The sequence below is a fragment of the Phocoena sinus genome, chromosome 11, assembly GCF_008692025.1.
Source record: "Phocoena sinus isolate mPhoSin1 chromosome 11, mPhoSin1.pri, whole genome shotgun sequence".
Lineage (NCBI taxonomy): Eukaryota > Metazoa > Chordata > Mammalia > Artiodactyla > Phocoenidae > Phocoena > Phocoena sinus.
In genome coordinates this window covers 17240472-17259211 of record NC_045773.1, presented here as the reverse complement: position 1 = coordinate 17259211, position 18740 = coordinate 17240472, and the positions used below count along the sequence as shown (strand labels likewise).

General features: G+C 45.0%; 1 protein-coding gene across 1 annotated transcript in view; it reads right to left on the bottom strand.

Annotated features, from left to right (window-relative positions):
* Positions 1-18740, bottom strand: part of PDZRN3 (PDZ domain containing ring finger 3) — a 248479-nt gene that overhangs the window by 155953 nt on the left and 73786 nt on the right. The gene's annotated exons all lie outside the window — the stretch shown is intronic.

Below are 18740 nucleotides of genomic sequence, written 5' to 3'. Positions count from 1 at the left end.
CAAACTGACTGTAATATCGTTACCCAGGTTGAAGAGATAAACAAAGACGCTTCGGAAAGTTCAGACCTTGTCTAAGTTTTGATAGTCAGGCCGGGGCAGGGTTCGAACTTGAGTCTGCATGACTTTAAACCCTACCTACTTCCCACTGACCCACAGGATCCACCTAGAAACAATCGTAGAATAAAGCAGACCTTGCAGGAGGGGCTTCCTGTGCCCTGGGGAAACAGCTGAGGTGGCACACGGATGTCTTTTTTATTTGTTGGGTATACAGTACCAAGCCTGCTGGTTGGGGCTCAGTGGTTTAACGCGGTCACCTAAATAGGGACAAGTAACAGTGTATTTGACCACGTTTCAATTTTTTGATTCAGCCCTTCAGCGTGATGATTGCTGGCTGGTGTGCTTCTGGCCAGAGGAGGTCAGACATCTGGCCCCTAACTAGATTTGCAAGCGAAATCACTCTTAGTAACAACAGTAGCAACAACAACAATAATTTTTAAAAAGGCAAACCAGAGAAAAATTTTTAGGAGCCTTTACTCAATGACACTTCCTTATAGCTCAAGGTTTCACATTTAACAAGTTGATTTTAATCTTATTTCAACATCAAAGAAAGAAAAAAGGTTCAACATCAGATGGATCAGAAATGAAGTATTTTTTACCAAAAAAAATTCCAGTAACCTCATGCAGCACTCTTTCCTAATTACATGAACTTAAGTTTCCATATTCCTTAATGCTTACTTTTGGCAAAAATTAAAGCAAAAGCAACTGAATCCAAAATTACTGCACAAGCCAGCTGCGACTTGTATTTGCCTTAATTTGACTTGACAATAGAGCGATTGTGAAGCATACAGCTTCCTCCCAAATCTTCCACCTCCACCCTCTCACTCTAACCACTTTCGAGAACAAACCTCCGGTTATTTATATAGAGCTGCACAGTTTAACCGTGTATCAATCCACTAGCTATTTGCAACTCCAAGTGCAAAAAAAAAAAAAAATTGAGAAAACATCTATCCGTGAGTATATTATAAACTCAAAGGGCAAGTTTTTTATTAAAAAAAAAATAGCCTGGAAATGCATGCGGCTACATTCCCGAATGCTTTATGTAACAGGAGTGGCTTACTGGAACTGCCTAGGTGACACGTGCCACACAGCAAAGTATCCACTAAAGGTCCATAGGAACCGCCGCTCTCTGTGAAAGGCACGGCTACCTCTGTAGGAGAAGAGGGAAGTTCTTACAAAGAACTATCTTACACAACGTGAGAAGCCCAGGTGAGAGACAACCAAAGAAATCAGCTGTGCATCCCACACCGCACCTTCTACTCCCTCCCTCTGGAACATCCTTCGCCAATACCACCTTCATCGCCTCCGGGTTTCCGTTTCCGTGTCACCTCTTCCACGAGGCCCAACCTGACCCAAGAGCACACTTAGTGCCAACCCTCCACTCCCAAACTCCCGACCCCATTACCTTCACACTTTATCACAGCACTCAGCACCACCTCACATTTTGTCTAACAACTCATAGTTTATATCCTAGTTATGCCCCCAGGAGAATGGCATGTATATGAGGGCCGGACCTTGGCCTGTTTTTGTTCACTGTCGAGTCCCCAGTATCATACTTAATAAAACATATATATATATATATATATATATATTTTTTTTTTTTTTTTTTTTTTGCCGTACGCTGGCCTCTCACTGTTGTGGCCTCTCCCGCTGCGGAGCACAGGCTCCGGACGCGCAGGCTCAGTGGCCATGGCTCACGGGCCCAGCCGCTCCGCAGCATGTGGGATTCTCCCGGACTGGGGCACAAACCTGTGTCCCCTGCATCGGCAGGCGGACTCTCAATCACTGCGCCACCAGGGAAGCCCTAAAACAGATATATTTTTAAATAAAATAATATACAAGTGATAGTTCATTAACAATCGCGCCCACTAGAACGAAAGTGCCTCAAAAGCAGGGCTCCTGTGTGTCTCAGTACCTAAAACAATGCCTGACAAACAGGAACCAGTGCCTGAATCAGTGGGTCAGTGAAGGCCACTCCCCGGGTTACTGGGAGGCTAAGCCAATTCCACCGGCCAGGCTGCCGTATTCTTCCAAGTTCAGCCAAGTCTCCGGTGGACCTTCAAGATCCCTTTCTCCTTTTTTGGATCCTTGCAGGTGGATTCTGTGCCTAGTTAACCTCATCTTTTACGTGCTAATTTTATTTTAACTCTTAAAAGGGCACCGGTGAAGTTAACCTTATCTTTTACGTGCTAATTTTATTTTAACTCTTAAAAGGGCACCGGTGAAGGGAAAAGACTCATTCCAGTGGCCTCATGAGATTGGATGTTGTTGGAGAGGAATATATTTATGGGAACCCAGGAGAGACAATGACCAGGTCTCAGGTGGTTCAGAAAATTATGGGTCAAGACTGACAAGGAGTCTGTGAACCTCAAAGCAGGGGCTCCTAGGCCTTGCCCGGGCGGCCCTGGAAGCTCCCATTTTGCCACACTTATCATATATTTCCTATTTTTCTCCTCACTTCTTGCAGACGACACCTTTGACACCAAGGATTCTTGGTCACTCTATGGCAGCAAGGACCAGCAAAGAGCGAGCAGTCCTTGTCTATCCCTCCCCTAGTATGTCCTTCAGTCTCCATCGGCCAGTAGTTGACAAAGGGCAGCACTGAGGAAATCAATCTTGTCTCGCCGAGCACAGCAGGCTCTACTACTACTCAGAGTATTTGCTGCCCTTCCTTGTCCTGGTGATGTCACACTCACTCATGTCACTCACTAGGGAAATGGACTGGGAGGGAGTGTGCCCCTTCTGAGCAAAAGATTAAGGACCATCACCTGGTTCTGCACCGTGTCTTTCCCTTCTCCCTTGAGACCAGCAACGTCCCAGGTGGTAGTGGGGCACTCCTTCAGCCTGGGTTCTGGAAGGCTGATGACCTGCAAGACAGCAGCTGCTGCTGACCGGAGAGGAATACATCAGGAGAGCAAGAAACAGACCACTGTTGTTGTAAATTGCTGAGATTTTCAAAAGCTGTTACTGTAGCAGAGCTCAATCTGCGCAGAATGACAATGGCTTCATGGTAGTAATTAATTTCCTCACACTCCAATCCCTTCTTAAGACGTGTGAATAAGGTCTCGTTCATGCCGTAACAGTAACCAGTGTTTCCTCTTTCTACGTGGAATGGAGACTAACCAGAGCATGGGTAACGCAAGCGCCCGGTAACAGCAACGGCCAACATAGCCCACCTATCCGTGCCCCCAACCCTACTCCTGATGCTTAAAATGTGTTTGAAGTGAAAGCAAAAGCCCTCGGAAAAAATGCAAACAGACATACATCCGCAGAACTGGCTTCCTGGGGAGAAATTATCTTGTGCAAGTTTCACCTGACAATTCACGTGGGCAGATGGTTCCCTACTGGTCCATAACTGGAGGAACTGCACGCTTATTACCTACATTTCTTCCACTGTCTACTGTTGTTACCTACGGTGTAGCCCTCACACCTAATGTGCACCTTGAAGGTGATTACAGAACAGTATTTATGGTGCACCCACATGTGTGGGACACAGCACAAACGAGCAAAGCAGACTCCAGCTATGCTGTGGAGTAACTCAGCTCAGGATTTCACTGCGGGGACAGGGAGAATTTACAAGGATATGAACTGGGGGTTTCTCCATAACTATATATTACGTAACATCACTATAAAAGGAAAAATGATATGATCTAGACAGACTCCCTTAAATACACACAATTTGATAAATGTGAATGAGAAATAAAAGCTAGAAGTTTTTTCTGATGCTCATTTGACTTTAAAAAAATCCATGAAAGTACTGTAATTTCTTTCTCTGGGTCACTTTTGCTCATGGTAACCAATACAAATGTCTGTGGCACTGCACTCCACAGTAAGTCATTTCTGACGTCACGGCATTTACTATCTCCAGTGACCAGCAGGCACCATGTGTGTACCCCAGAGATGTTTAAAGTTTCGTTAAATCGGACTGATTAATAAAATCTCAAGATTCAGCACTCCCTACCGAATTCTCCTGGAGTCCTTTCCGCTTGCCTGCAAGCTGGGGTGCCCACGACGGGACCCCAGAAGCGAACTGTGTGGTGGTCCAGAGCCGCTCTGACAATCCAGGCATCGCTGCTGCCTGGGGGGACACTCCGGGGATATGGTTTGCCAGCATGACAGATATGTGTGTGTCATTCAGGATCATCTGCCATGCCCACTGAAAAAATACTCAGACACATCTGAAACCTTTGCGCCTTCGCAAAGATTTCCAGCTGCTTCTAATCCTGAGCACTGAGCACTTATTTTAAGAGACAAAGGTTTCTTTAAGCCAATATCCATAATTTAGAGACTGGAAGGAGGGTCTGTGTCTAGAATGCCACACATGTTCTTCAGCTGTCCCTGTCCTTAAATCCCCCACGATGGCAGGTCTCTACACAAGGAAAACATGTTTTCCACACTCAGGAACCACTGCATCAGAGACCAGAAAGAGGATGCACCCAGAGGGGAATACGGCCATGTGGCCCTACTTCTGCTGGGTGGCAGGGGTAAAGGACATGGGGGTCTTGATCGCTCCAGGAAACATCTTACGCTTACAGAGAATTTCTCCTATATATGACAAGAGTCATTTTCATTGCACATCCCAGGGCCATTGGAGAAGCCTCCCATTGTTGGTGCTAAGACTGGCGACTACATCTGAGAATCCAAGGTGCAGTTACCCTCCCCATTAGTCCTCAAGCACAGAGCAAGAGCCCAGGCTGCCAGCGCTCACTGACACTGACCATTCTCACAGCTCACTATTCCTTTCAGCCTCTCCTGCAGTTAACTGAGGTCATGTTCTGGCCAACAGAAGGTGAGCAGAAGCCATGAGCATCACTTCTGAGTCTGACCCAGATTCACCGCCCCTGCCGGTTCCTCACTCACTTTCTAAGTGGAGAGATTCAGGAGTCCTACAGAAGGTGGGGCTGCAAGATGGGACAAGCTGGGTTCCTAAACTGCTGCGAAGAACAGAGGCCCCAGCCCCTGCCACACTGCATCTGGCGCTTGACTTGAATACGTAATAAATATTTATTGTGCTGAGCCTCTGAAGTTTTGGGGTCATTTGTTCCAACAGTCATCTACTCTAATACAGTGATAAATTTGCTTTAATTGGCCAGATGGCTTAAACCTATAATGCTGAACTGTGTAATACTTGGAAACGTGTTGATACTTGGCACCAACAAACCTGAGGCGATAGTCTCAACTCTCCATCTTTTATAGAGCGCTACAGAATCTGGACAGTACGAGTCAAAGGATGGCCAGTAAGCCCCAACTATTACCTTCTCTAAGAGATGACAGGAGGCCTTTCTTTCACGTTCTCCTTGTGTAGAGACCTGCCACCATGGGGGGATTTAAGTAGAGGGGCAGCTGCAGAACACATGTGGCATTCCAGACACGGGACCCCCCTTCCAGTCCCTAAATGACGGCTATTGGTTTAAAGAAACTTTGTCTTTTAAATTGTGTTCAACATCAGCGCCCAATTCACTGTTCTAACAGGGGCTTCTGGATCAAAATGACTTCCTGACGCTCCCAAAAAACTCGAGGGAACGTGGTCACGGAATCCATGAGGCATGCCGACAACTGAAAATGCATCAACTGTGTTCAGTTGTCCCGGGCCTGGGCCGTCACCTGAAGACCTAGGACTCGCAGAGATGCGTCCCACTTTCATTTTCCACCTTCATTTAACACTTCAGACTTCCAGGAGTCTTGCATCTGTTTTCCAGCGGCCACAAAAGACGCCCTCTAATTGCTTCTGGATGAAAAGCAGAGACTCTTAATTTCCTTGCACAGAATATGCACGTATTACACACACTCCTGGCACAGTGTGGGGTGTCTCCTTCTCTGTAAGTACTGTGCTTCGTCTCACTGGCAAAGAAGGACTTCTCAAATCAAAATACTACTCCTAAGAGAGGCAATCTAGTTTTCTGAAGGTCTTCAAAATGAGCTGTAGCCCGGACTCCGGGGACTCCAATTACACATATTTACCTGATGTACTTTTATAGGAAACATAATTCAAAAATTGCAGTCTGTCTTTTACACTGCGAACTATGCATTTAAAAAACGTCCCTATGACGTCGAGCCCTTTCTTCTGTGGTTTCTCGACACTACCACTCGTTCAGAGTACCTTCCTGGTCTTTCCTTATGTGAGACAATGCAGTTACTCTTCAGCAATATGAAGCACTTAAGGGTTTTGCAAGCCTTGTTTTGCATCCATTTTTCTCCCACACGGAACATTTGATTTTTCATCTGGTTTTAATCTTATACAATGAGGTACGTAAAGGCAAACTCCAAGACGTGGTAATTAAGCCCTCATGGCAGCCCAACAGATGCATATGAGACGTTTGCTAACCGTAGTGGTGATGGCTCTACTCCTCTGAAGGGCTCCCCGTGTTGCTTCCAATCTCTCGAAAGTTCCTTATCTTGTTGCTTCCACAAAGACACAAAAGGGCCAAACTGTTCCCTTGTAACAAAGCATTTTCCCAAAGAAATGCTGTTTTTATAAAATACCTGCATATTTTGACAACAACCGTAGACAGCTTTTCCCCCCACCCAGCCCCCATGGGAACACCACCATTCCCCCAAATCTGTCCCATTCTTCAAGGCTGACAACAGACTTGTGTTTGTCCCAGGGTCACTAACTTTATTTATTTACTGAAAGAAAACATAAGGTGATTATTCCTCAGAGGAGGCATTCCCCTCACATTTGGGTCCTTAAAACGGTTTTCACATTACAAGTCATTCTCTTACTTACTCAGTTTTGAACCACAAAACAACGTTCAGGGAAGCTATGTTAGCAAGAAACGTTTTCAGTGGAAGAAACTTCGGGATGTCTGTGGAGTCACTGGAGGGGATCAGTTAAAAATGGGGTTGTGACGGGTTAACAATGGCCACAAATTCTCTGCTGCTACTCTCACCAAGAGGTGGGACTCTACTTCCTCACTTCAAACCTGGGCGGGCCCTCGGACTAATTCTGACCAATGGCATGCAGGAGAGATGGCACTGGGTGACTTCCGAGTGAGGTTTCCAGGACCTCTTGACTTCTACTCTTCCCTTTTGATGCTCCAAGTCAAACATACCAAGAGCCCACGTTAGCCTCCCGGAGCAGGAAAACCTACTTTGAGAGAGAGGCCCAACCAATATCCAGCACCAATAGCTAAACACATGGTTGGGACCATCTTAGACCCAGCTGTCACATGAGTGAACCCACGTGAGACCACTGCAAGCAGAGCCCACTTGATTTCAAGAATCACGAGGAATTACAAATCATCGTTCTAACAGCAAACCTGGAGATGGTCTGACACATAGCAAAAGATAACTGAAATCGAAGGGAAAAAATTGACAGAGACATATTATTTATTCCTGATGGGTATATCTATATAATTCCAAGCGTCAGACACCACTGGAAAGAAGGCTTTTAGAGATTAATTTGAAAGCGATCAGTAAGGGGTTAACTGTGGAGAGCACAAATATACGTTTATGGGATGATGGGAAAATACGTTGAAAGGCTGCATGGATGAGGATTTATGGCTCAGATGAAACTTCCTGTGACATATATGACAGAAGAAGTGCTGGGCCTCTAATAAAAGTATGGTGTGCACTGAAAAACTGCTGGATTAAACAAGCAAGTGAAGTTTTAATAAAACTTTTTTTGAAATACGACAGTAAAAAGGCAGTGTTTCTAATTTAGCACATTATTTTTATGTGATTTACCTCAAAACCTTTAAAATATGTACAGCAGAAAAAAAATTATATTATTAGTTAACATCTGACTACTTTATCTGCATCTATCCAAGTTTATATTTTGATGGCGGCCCCTTCCGAAAGAAACAAAACACGTTTTTGAATGTTCTCATTGGGGAAGTGAGGGAATCGTCCTGTATTGGGTCAAATATGGTATTTTTGAAAATGATAAAGCACAAAAGTATAATAAATGGTTGGAGATTACAATTTGACAAAAGTTACTGTAAGGAGGTACAAAAGCTCTATTTGTTTTCTGGAAACAATTACATTACCGACTGAGATGCCTGTGTATCCGATTCTTCAAACAGACTTTACCATTACAAGTGATAAAGGGAATGAACTAGGTTATCCTAATGTACACGAAAACTTCTTGAGAAGCAAAGAGGTTCTGGGAGCTTGTGGGAAACTTTTAACTCCATTTATGGAGGTAATGACGAATGGGAGTTGAATGTTAGCAGCAAGTATTGCCTAACCTCATGAAAATATGTTCTAAATGGCTTTCCAGTCATCTAAATATGACTCACCTGTGCTATACATAGATTTATAACCCTACTAAGAAACTCTACAAATATTTTTCTTCTGACTATCAAAGCCACACATGTTCACTGTAGAAGAGCAAGATATAATATCTCATCATCTCGCCATTCCAAACTGGCGAGTTAGCTAATACTTTCTGAACATTCACTGCAGGCCAGACAGTGGTCTAAATTCTTTACATATATTAATTCAGTTAATCCACCTAAGCCTCTGAGTCATGTACCAGAACTATCCCCGTTTTACAAATGAGGAAACTGAGGCAGAGAGAGATGTTAAGTGACTTCAGTTACATGGTCTGATAGCCAGGAAAAGGAAGATCTAGATGTTTGGGCTCAAGACTCAGGCTCTGAATCACCAGATATGCTACTGCCACGGGGCTGTCATTCTACTACTTCCTTTCAGTGTTTTTTCTACATTATTTCTATGATGTACACATACTGGACTTATATTGAGATTGCTGTTGCTCTTGAGACACCTAATAACCATCAAGTAGAATCTTACCTTTGCCACAAAATCTTTCCAGCTGTCTCCAAACCCACACTAATGTCTCCTAAGTGGCTAATTCACCTATTTCAAATATTTAGCATTTTACACTGTGGTGTTTAGCTCAGTGTGTTCCATAGGTCACTGAGTGCAGGAACCATATCTTATTTTATTCTCATCTCCCAACTCTCTGGTACTGTCTACAATTTTGTAAATGCTGGAAACATCTGGGTGCCTGACATCTTGGCACCAGAGAAGAGTAGTATTTGAGTAACTGATTTTCAAAAACCCTTTGGAACTATTCTAGACCCTAAACTACTAATGAAAGAGATGTCACCAGAAACGAATGTTCTGGGGAAAACAAAGGCAAGATAAGAATAACCTGCAGTTTCTCCGGATCGGGAACTATTAACAATGGGGTCGGTGTTGGAACAGGTGTCCAAAGTTTTATAAATGACCTGGGGAAATAAGTATACAATAAAATTCCCGCTTTGATAGCATTATTAAATAACTACAGAGAAATGCAAAGCCAAAGAGAAATCAGCAAAATTATTGTACAGGTCCCCCTGGAAGAGCAGACAGCAGGGGGGTCAGTAGTGTCGGGGCAGGAACACGCTGGTGGATTTGCGTTGCTAAGAGCAAAAGCCCTGCCATCATGTCATCACACCGCCTGGGTTTCAATGTCAGTGCAAACACACCTTTATCAGTGGGTCTTCAGCAACCAATTTTTCTAGCCGATCTATAAGTTAAATGTAAACAAATCTTTCCTTAGATCAAAACACAATAAAGGGCATTCTAAGACCTCACTGCTGATGATCACTGCATGAAAACACACAAACACACTAACCTCACACAGTTATGCGGAATGTCATCACAATTGGTACTTCATGAACCCCAAGCACTCACGTGAGTTTCAAAACAAAACTGAAGTCGCACAGAAAAAATGATGCCTTCCTGCTGTGTCCTACAAGCATCTAGCACTTCTGGCCACACCGAGTTCTATTCTGGGATTCGTATTTTACCTGTATAAACGCAAATATGCCCAGTTCACATTCATGGACAGCTTTAAGAAGGTAAAGATGCTGTCCAGAAAGAATCCCCAAGGGCTCAGACCTGCTTTCTCTTTCCAAGCATCTGTAGCAGCGGTGTGCCAGGACACACAGCATATCCAGAGCAGAGAGGACCAGGCATCCGATTTCAGCAGGGAGGCAAGTGCAGAGCCCTGCACCTGGGAGGCCAGCGCTCAGCCCGTGGCATCTCCCAGGAGCCCTCCTCAGAACCGGAAGGGCAATTTCTGCAGTGAGATGGGGCAGCACAGAGAGAGGAGGGAGCTCCTTCTTACACAAACCAGGCAAAATTGAATCCTGCATTGAAAAGAAAAACGGCATTTCATCCAGCCTTTAAATTTATTCTTGCAAGTTTACAAATGCTATTTGGCTCTAGATAGATAGGTAGGTAGATAGATAGATAGATAGATAGATAGATAGATAGATAGATAGATAGATGAAAGAAAGAAAGAAAAAAGAAAGAAAGGAAGGAAGGAAGGAAGGAAGGAAGGAAAGAAAGACAGAAAGAAAGAAAGCGAAAGAAAGAAAGAAAGAATAGATACACACACACACATATATTTTCCGTCCTAACGTAAACGTTAAAATGGAGGCATTTCTGACAGACAAAAGATTCAGTCTTTCCTTCAGGCTTTTCATTTCTTCCACAGTTATTTCCAGGGAAAGTTCTCAAGGCAGCTGGCAACAACGGATGCCACAGGCATACTTCCTAAAAGCAGACCAACTATTTAACTGAGAAATGAAGTTCACTGTAGGAACGGGTTCAGCACAGTCAATCCTTGGGGCTATGACACAGGATATCTCATACTTTGACATCTGAAACAGAATCCTAAGACTGACTGCAGACCGACACGCACACGGCAAGGAAAGAGAACTCCCCTGCCTAACTCAGATTCAGCACTTTTAGTTGTTGCTATCAAAATAAATACCTTTTCGTTAGAAAAAAAATTAAAGACTACAACACGTATAATGAACTCGTTAAAGTTCCCTACGCTCACCCAACTCGACCGCCAACCAGCAGTCAACCGTGTGCTTCTCCAAACTGCTGTTCTGCCCCTATGTGTGTTGTTATTATTTTACAGATGAGACCGCATGACAATCTTGTTTTAAAACTTGCCCTTTTTACTGCATCTGAAACTGTTATGCATATTTGAACTGTAAAGAAAACTGCGAAGAAAAACTCTCAAAGGCACCGTTCCTTCATTGTGCCACAATATTCCGTTTTACTGAAATTTTGCCACTGACTGTCTTGAATCTCCACCATATGGACTTCTTCCTGAAACAACCGAGTCAAGGAGATGCCTTGGCATTTAGAAAAAGCCTAAGAAAACATGCTGTATCATCAGGTAGTTGGTTTTATTTTGAGAAGGAGGGAACTGTGTGTTGGAGTTACTGTCAGTAACGTTTTCTGGGGAGCTTATTATGAGCCGGCATCAACCTGTGGCCTGTTTCCTTACAGATTTCAGAATGTGCATGAGATCTGATATGAAAACTGAACCCGATTCTGTAACCTTTTCATCGAAATTTCCACAGCTGTTTTCCTCATTTCCAAGTACTCGCACACATATCTACAAAATATCAACAACAAAACAACAGAAACAACTTGCAAGGGAAACAAAATGAAAGAAAGAACATCCACTTGGGTTATTCTGTTCATTTCCCAGCATGCCTTCCCACACTGGCGTTTAATAACAAGTAAAAAGCCAACTGCTAACTTTCACTGAGCCCAACTAGCACCTGTGTCTCGTGCCAGGGCATAAGTGGGGGCAGGTATGCCGGAGCCCGCCCAGGGGTGATGGTCCCCAACATACAGCATCTTCATCTATTATGCTTTATGTCCGGTGCCTTTGGAACCCCTTTCAGTAACGTCGTAAGAGGTGGTGAGGAAGGCACCTTCTTCCTCCGTAAGGTCATAATCTGAGAATCTGAGTTTAAGAAACCCTTTGGAGAAGGGCAGATCACCCTGTGAAAAAATCCTGTCAGCTACTGCTGCAAAGGTTACGAATACCAAGTTTTGATAAAACATTATATCACTTCAGCTATCTACAGAAAAAACACAAAATGGACCAAAGTTTAGACTGCTCAGAAATGCCTGAGTCCCTGGGACATACATAGCAATTCTGCTTGCATTTAAGTACTTAAAAGAGGAAGGAAATGTAGTGGACCAAGCCAGAAGGAATTGCCGATATTCACCCATTTTGACCTACAACAAAAGGACATTGCACACGGCTCACCCTAGCAGTTCTAGTCCTTGAGACATTCTCAACTAGAAATGACTCAAACATGCAGGCAAAAATCCCCAGATCTCTAAACTTCTTGGCAACAGCAACATTTTGATAAAAATGCTTTTTCCTCGAAGCCTTAGATTCTACCGTCGGGGTTTGGCCACGTGCAATGGCAGAGTTTTTTTTACACACGGTAGTGGAAGGGCTGACGGGAGTTGGCTACAGGGTGAGTCGGGAGGAAAGTCACCACTTTTTAAAAATATGTATTAAAATTTGTATTTAAACAAAAGACAAGCGAGCAGGGACTTAGTCGCCTTACTTAAGAAATATCTGATATAAGAAATAGTGCATTTTAAATGCTAATTTCCGAAAACTGTTCAAAACACAATTCAACTTGCAAATATTGAATTCAAATTCACCTATAGCGAGGCCTGAGGTGCAACTGCCACTGAGGGGCTGTGCACACAATTTAGGCTAATATGATTAAGGAGGAGGATATCACATTGGGGCTGATCACTGAATCAAATTCATCAGTCCTGTTTACATGAGATGAGACTGGTGCCATGAAAACCAAAACTTCCACGGGCCTGGGAAGAGTGAGAAATTCCCACTGCTATTCAAACGGGAAATTAACCAGCTGGTAGGTTACCAGTTCCGCTTGACCCGTGACTTGCTTAATGACTTTCAGTTCAGGGAAAGTCATCACTTTTTGAACAAAACCAAAGGTCCAGGCTCACCACCTGGCTCTGCCACTCCCCATGTGACCACTGGGATGGAAGCTCCGTCCACAAGAACAGAAGTTGTGTGAGGGCAGGGACCGCTTTTGTCTGGACGCTACTTCCCCAGCACCTAGAATAAGACCACACACAGGGAAGGCGCTTCACACCTGTTGAATAAATGCGCAAATCGGTGAATGGATCACACTGGGCAAAATTCACTGGATGAACGTCAACTATTATTTCTCCACCTGGCATGGCAGTACTGAGAGACCCTGGGGAATTACACAGACTGTGTGTATAGCGTTGGTTTAACTGTAAACCTCAGATAAACAAATAGATTGTGTGCATAGTATTTGTTTATCTTCCAAAACTTTTATGTCTGGAAAGTAAGGACCCGTTGGAAGCAGCACAGAATGAAGAAAATCTCACCTGTGCTCATGCCGCCAGTGGTCCTTACTATGTAGCAAATTTCAAGCCACTTGAAGGTACTGTGGCAATGGACTGACCGCTATCTGTCCTCAGATCACAAAAGTACTGGCTTATTCACGTTGAGAAATAACTAACCAAATAAACCCAGCACACTCAGGCCAGGTCCTTTCACCAGTGAGGAAAGGGCTTCAACACAAGCATCTTTGGTAAAGGTTTTCCCTGCTATGGGATTTCAGGTGAAGCTCAGATTTCAAGGTTTCACAAGCGTTAACTCAGACTCCTTACCAACTCGCCTAAACATTTTACAATTGCTGTTAAGTATTCTTAAAATTCTGCTAAGAATCGTTCCCCCACTCACACGTACACAAAACGTATACATATAATATTTAATTATATTGTCTTCATGTTGAAACTAAGCATGGACTTTATCAAATTCTTCATACCGGAAGATAAAGAGTGCTTCTGCAGATAAATATCCTTGGAGTCCATGTAATTTATGAATAAGTGGACGGTTGTTATCACAGTGTTATGGGTCCACATGCAGAAATAAACACACTGCAAAGAGCCTGAGTTCTGCAGCTGGGAGGAGGGGTAAGAACATTCAGGCCCAGCTCTGCTCTGCTCCCCACTCCCCACCTCTGCATTTCCACGTGCCCAGCTTCTGGCCCCCGAAAGGCCCAGCACCATCCTGACAGAGTAGGAGAAACAAGCCGAGACGTGCAAAGACAAGGGCAGAATTCCTTCCACCCCACTCATGCCAACAGCCCAAGTGAGGAATCCTAAGCTCTGCAATGGCTTTCCATTAATTCATCATCCTTAGGATCGAGGAGGAAAATCCACCCCCGCCCCCACCTCTCACTAACCCACCTCTAGAAACAGGTTGACTCATTTCATGTCTGTGGTTTGACAGAGTAGAAGCTCTGGAGTCTTCGTGGCAGTAGGTAGTTTTTTCCCTTAAAGCTTATAAGCCTTTCTTGATAAAGGAAAATGAAGAAAAACACAACACTCCAAAATGTCATAAAATGATGGCCACGCTACCCTGAAGCCCTGTTTACAGTTGTGGGTGCTTCAGCCACCATCCCAGCAAAAAGACACAAGTCACGGGTGCAAAGTAAACAGCTTGGTAAGAACCTGTGGCCGCGAAAGTCTGAGAGCGAGAACTCAGGGAGCGGTGAGTGGACAGAGGTGGGGATGGCTGCACAAATGCACTCTGAGCTCTGCGCCCGGCAGAGGCTCTCAGCTCCCCGGACAGAGGGAAGAGGCTTGGCTGCAAAACCACTGTGTGGAGGCAACTGGCTGCCTGCTCCCAGGGGAGCAGAGGGGAGCTCCAACTCACTGCCATTTGGGGTGTAAGTGGCATGAGGGCTGCTTCCCTGGCACCCTAAGAAGGGGGCAGAGAGTCTTCTCTGTTGTTGCTGAAGTTGTGAGTCCACTGAAGTGTAGCGAATAAAACCCTGAAGCTTGGTTTTATTTATTCTTGGCAAGTCCCGACTTCCTGGTTCTAAGGGAATGGAGGAGGGGTGCGGGGGGGGGGGGGGGCGGGGGGGGGGGGGGGGTAAAAGTCTCATAAAAAGGCTCCAAATGCTTCTTGGACACCGAAGAGCTCTTACAAAACTACATTTTGATGAGCTACATGTAAATGAATCAAAAACATATGGATCCCATTTCCTTCATAATACACAGGGGTTTAGGAACCAAGAGGTAGAGGAGGACTTCGCGAGATGAGTCCGGGCTCTGGTGAAAATGTTAAAGGGCGGGGGGAGCTTCAGCCATTAGCTGAACCTGAATTAAGACGAAGACGACACCCACACCCACCCCTTCCTCTACGGGCCTTTGGGATCCACCAGCCAACTTTAAATGCTAGTGAGAGAGAAGCAGGACCCCAGCGTGACAAGCACCGGGGTCTGACGCTTTCTCTTAGGAAGAAGCTGGGTGAGTTGGAAGTGCTCTGGAACCAGCTGAAAAATACTGGATATTCTGGGGCTGCTGGGAATCACGAAGCAGAGAGTGGAAGTTCTTATGTCCCTAGGATTCCACTGAAGGGAATGGGGGCAGCATTTCCGTGAGAGGTGTCTCACCGAGGTACCATAGCAAAGAGGATTTTGAACACTCACCGACTGGAGATTCTTCGAAGCACCACCTCTCGGAGGCTTGACTATCCCACCGAGAGCTTGGTCGGTCCCCTTAAGTCCCTGGGATGCAGGCAAGGGAGGGGCGGGCAGGCAGGAAGGCATCCACACTGTATATAGCAGTGCTTTCGGCCCCGGCCTTTCACACATGCGCTTTATTAAGCTAATGAATTACGAGAGGCTAATAAAGAAGCGAGGAGTAAATGAGGTTTCTGGAGTGAGGGTCCATCACTCAACACCTGGTTTGGCTAAAACTTAAACGGACCGCTTTAATTTTACCTGGCAGAAAGCTAGTGGCACGTCCGAGTCGAGAAAAGCGATTCTTGCCAAAGAAGAAACAAACAAATAAAACAAAAAGCAGGGAAACAGATGCAGGTGAAAGAAGACCTACGGAGAAATGGCAAACAGGCAGATGGTACAAAAACAGTACCGAGAACTGAGAAGAAAGAATGTTCAAACAGCCGGAAGAGAGAGACAATGGTACGTAAAGTGGCACCTGCCCCGCCATCAGGCAGGGAGCTGGCTGTCTGGGGAGAAAATCAAACATCCCCAGCACCATTTTTTTGGATCGGTCACATGCTTGGCGGCTTATCTCTTCTCGCCTCTGAACACAAGTACAATCACTTTCTGATAATAATCACGTTCAGCTTAATTACACAGAGGTTGCACTTGGACATTTCCTTCCTTAAAGCTGAAGTGATGCCATTATTTTTCATTTAATTGCAGAATAAGGGGTGCTCTGTTCCTGCAGTCCAGGAACTGCTAAGACAACAATGGTGAATAGCCATGGCCGTGCACAATTTCAATTTTCGCGATTACTATTAATTAAGGGTCTGTTAAAGGGACAGAATGGGCTCTTTTCTTCTCTATCAGCCAGCATAGGGACTTTCCCCAAGAGAAGCTGCACGGCAGGAAGGAAGCGTGAGTCAGGCTGCGCCATGGCTTGGGTTCAAAGCCCAAGCCCACAGGCCCAAGATGGACACGGAACAGCCGCTTTTACAAGTTCGCTCTTCCATAAAGGTCACGGGAAGGTAAGTGGACGGTGAGGCAGGAAGCCACGCTCTAGGGGCATGGCAGAGCTGGCACCCTACAACATCCAATGTTTCATCATAGGTGTTTCACTTAAGGACTGAGGGAAGCGTTTGCAAAGGGAAATAGGAAAAGTCCTAAGAGTTGGAGAAAGAGAAATTTACGGAGTCCACTGAAATAAGAAATATACACGTCTAGTCACAGACTATACATTCTGCAGCTAGAATGTTCTCTTCTGGGGGCCAAGGACCATGTTTTGTATTCATCTTCGCACTTCCATGCCATGTCTCATGTTCTCTAGAACATTAAAAGTGTTGCCATGTCATCTTTTCCCAAGCTACATGTCTCAGGAAAGCTGCACCATCTGTGGGTAGTTTGCTAGCGTGAGCAATGATTCTACAGACCCCTGCAACGTTTCTACTTAAAAAACAGAACGAAAAAACGTCTCATCTGCCTTGAATGCAGCTCCTTTCAGATTCTGGGTCTCTAGTTGCCCCCTAGTGAGGATACGGGTTTAAAGAAAACACTAATGGTCCAACTCGCAGAAAAGAGAAATGTATTTTAATATTTGTGCCTAAAGTGGTTGTTCTACTAAAAGCAATGCTGGTTATTTGTATAGGCATCTTTTAAAAAAAAAATAGAATCATATAAAGCTATTGGAAAGATCTCTCTAGGCCAGAGGTCAAAGCAGGTTCCCAGAACGAGCAGCATCAACATCACCTGGGAGCTTAGCAACGCAGAATCTGAGACCCCACCTCAGACCTACTGCACTAGGAATTCTGGGGGTGCGGCCTGGCGGTCTGTGTTTTCATTAGCCCTTCAGGAGATTCCGTGGCATGCTCAAGTTTCAGAATCACTGCTCCAGGGCACTAGTTCTCAATCCTGGCTGCGTATTATTAACGCCTGGAGAGCTTTAAAAACTACCAATAGGGCTTCCCTGGTGGCGCAGTGGTTGAGAGTCCGCCTGCTGATGCAGGGGACACGGGTTCGTGCCCCTGTCTGGGAAGATCCCACGTGCCGCGGAGCGGCCGGGCCCGTGAGCCATGGTCGCTGAGCCTGCGCGTCCGGAGCCTGTGCTCCGCAACGGGAGAGGCCACAACAGTGAGAGGCCCACGTACCGCAAAAAAAAAACCCAAAAAACTACCAATACCTGGTCCCACCCAGATCAATTAACCAGAAATCTCTGAAGGTGGGACACGGGCTTCAGTCTTTATTGAAAAGTTCCCCAATTGATTTAGTGCACAGTCAAAATCAAAAACCACTGTCGTTGGTGAGTAGACCTGCTCTGTGCAGTTTCAAGGTAAATGTCACCGCAGCAGACATTTTAGTGACCCCAAAGCAGCTTAATTATTGCGGATTAAGTACTACTTTCTAAAAATAAAGGGCTATTTATATACTGTGGCTTCGACCCAAAGAAGTCTTTCTCTAACATCAAGTTTGGGTATGAGAAAGAAATACAAGTGCCAGGGACCCAGGCAAGGAGAGGATGGATGAACGAACGTTCAAGAAAATAAATACTGATGAGAACCTACTGTACAGCACAGGGAACTCTACTCAATGCTCTGTGATGACTTAGATGGGAAGGAAATCTAAAAAAGAGGGGATATAGGTATACATATAACTGATTCATTTTGCTGTACAGCAGAAACTAACACAGCATTGTAAAGCAACTAACTATACTCCAGTAAGAATTGATTATAAAAATAAATAAATAATGTCGGCCTCTGGGCCCGCCTCAGAAATCAGCAGATCTGTCAAGACGAGGGTCATACGGACAGTGATGCTGTAAGTGTCCCTGCCCTGCGGAAACAGAATGTTCTTTTTAATGTTTACAATGAGAGTACCAGAAAGAAAACTAGTTAATGCTGAACAGTACAGAAAAGAGTTCTGGATGCTCTCAAGGAACTGTGGTTTATTTTTCTGATTCCGTCATCCTCCCAGTCGATGTTTAAAGTGATAAACGGTAAAGTCATTCACTTAAGTTCAAGTGAAAGGAGATGACGTGAAGATGGAGGCCAGTCCGACATCACTGTGTGCTCGGGGTTTCCACCGGCTGCCGCTTCGGGAGAGACTGGTCCTGGCTCAGAGGCTCACGCAATTGAGAGCAGACCCGCCGCCAACCCCGACATCTCCTTCCAGGCGGCAGCTGCCCATTTGCAGCATCTGAAACGTGACTCACACTCATCACAACCCAGGAAGGCAGTGCTGTGGTCTGACTCAGTTTCCTCATCTGTAAACTGAGATGTTTACCTCACTTCCCACTCCCTTCAAAGGAGATCATGCTTGGGAAGCCCTGCTCTACACAGTAAAGTTTTTATCTTCAGATTCTTTAGAAATGGGTTCAAGTGTGTA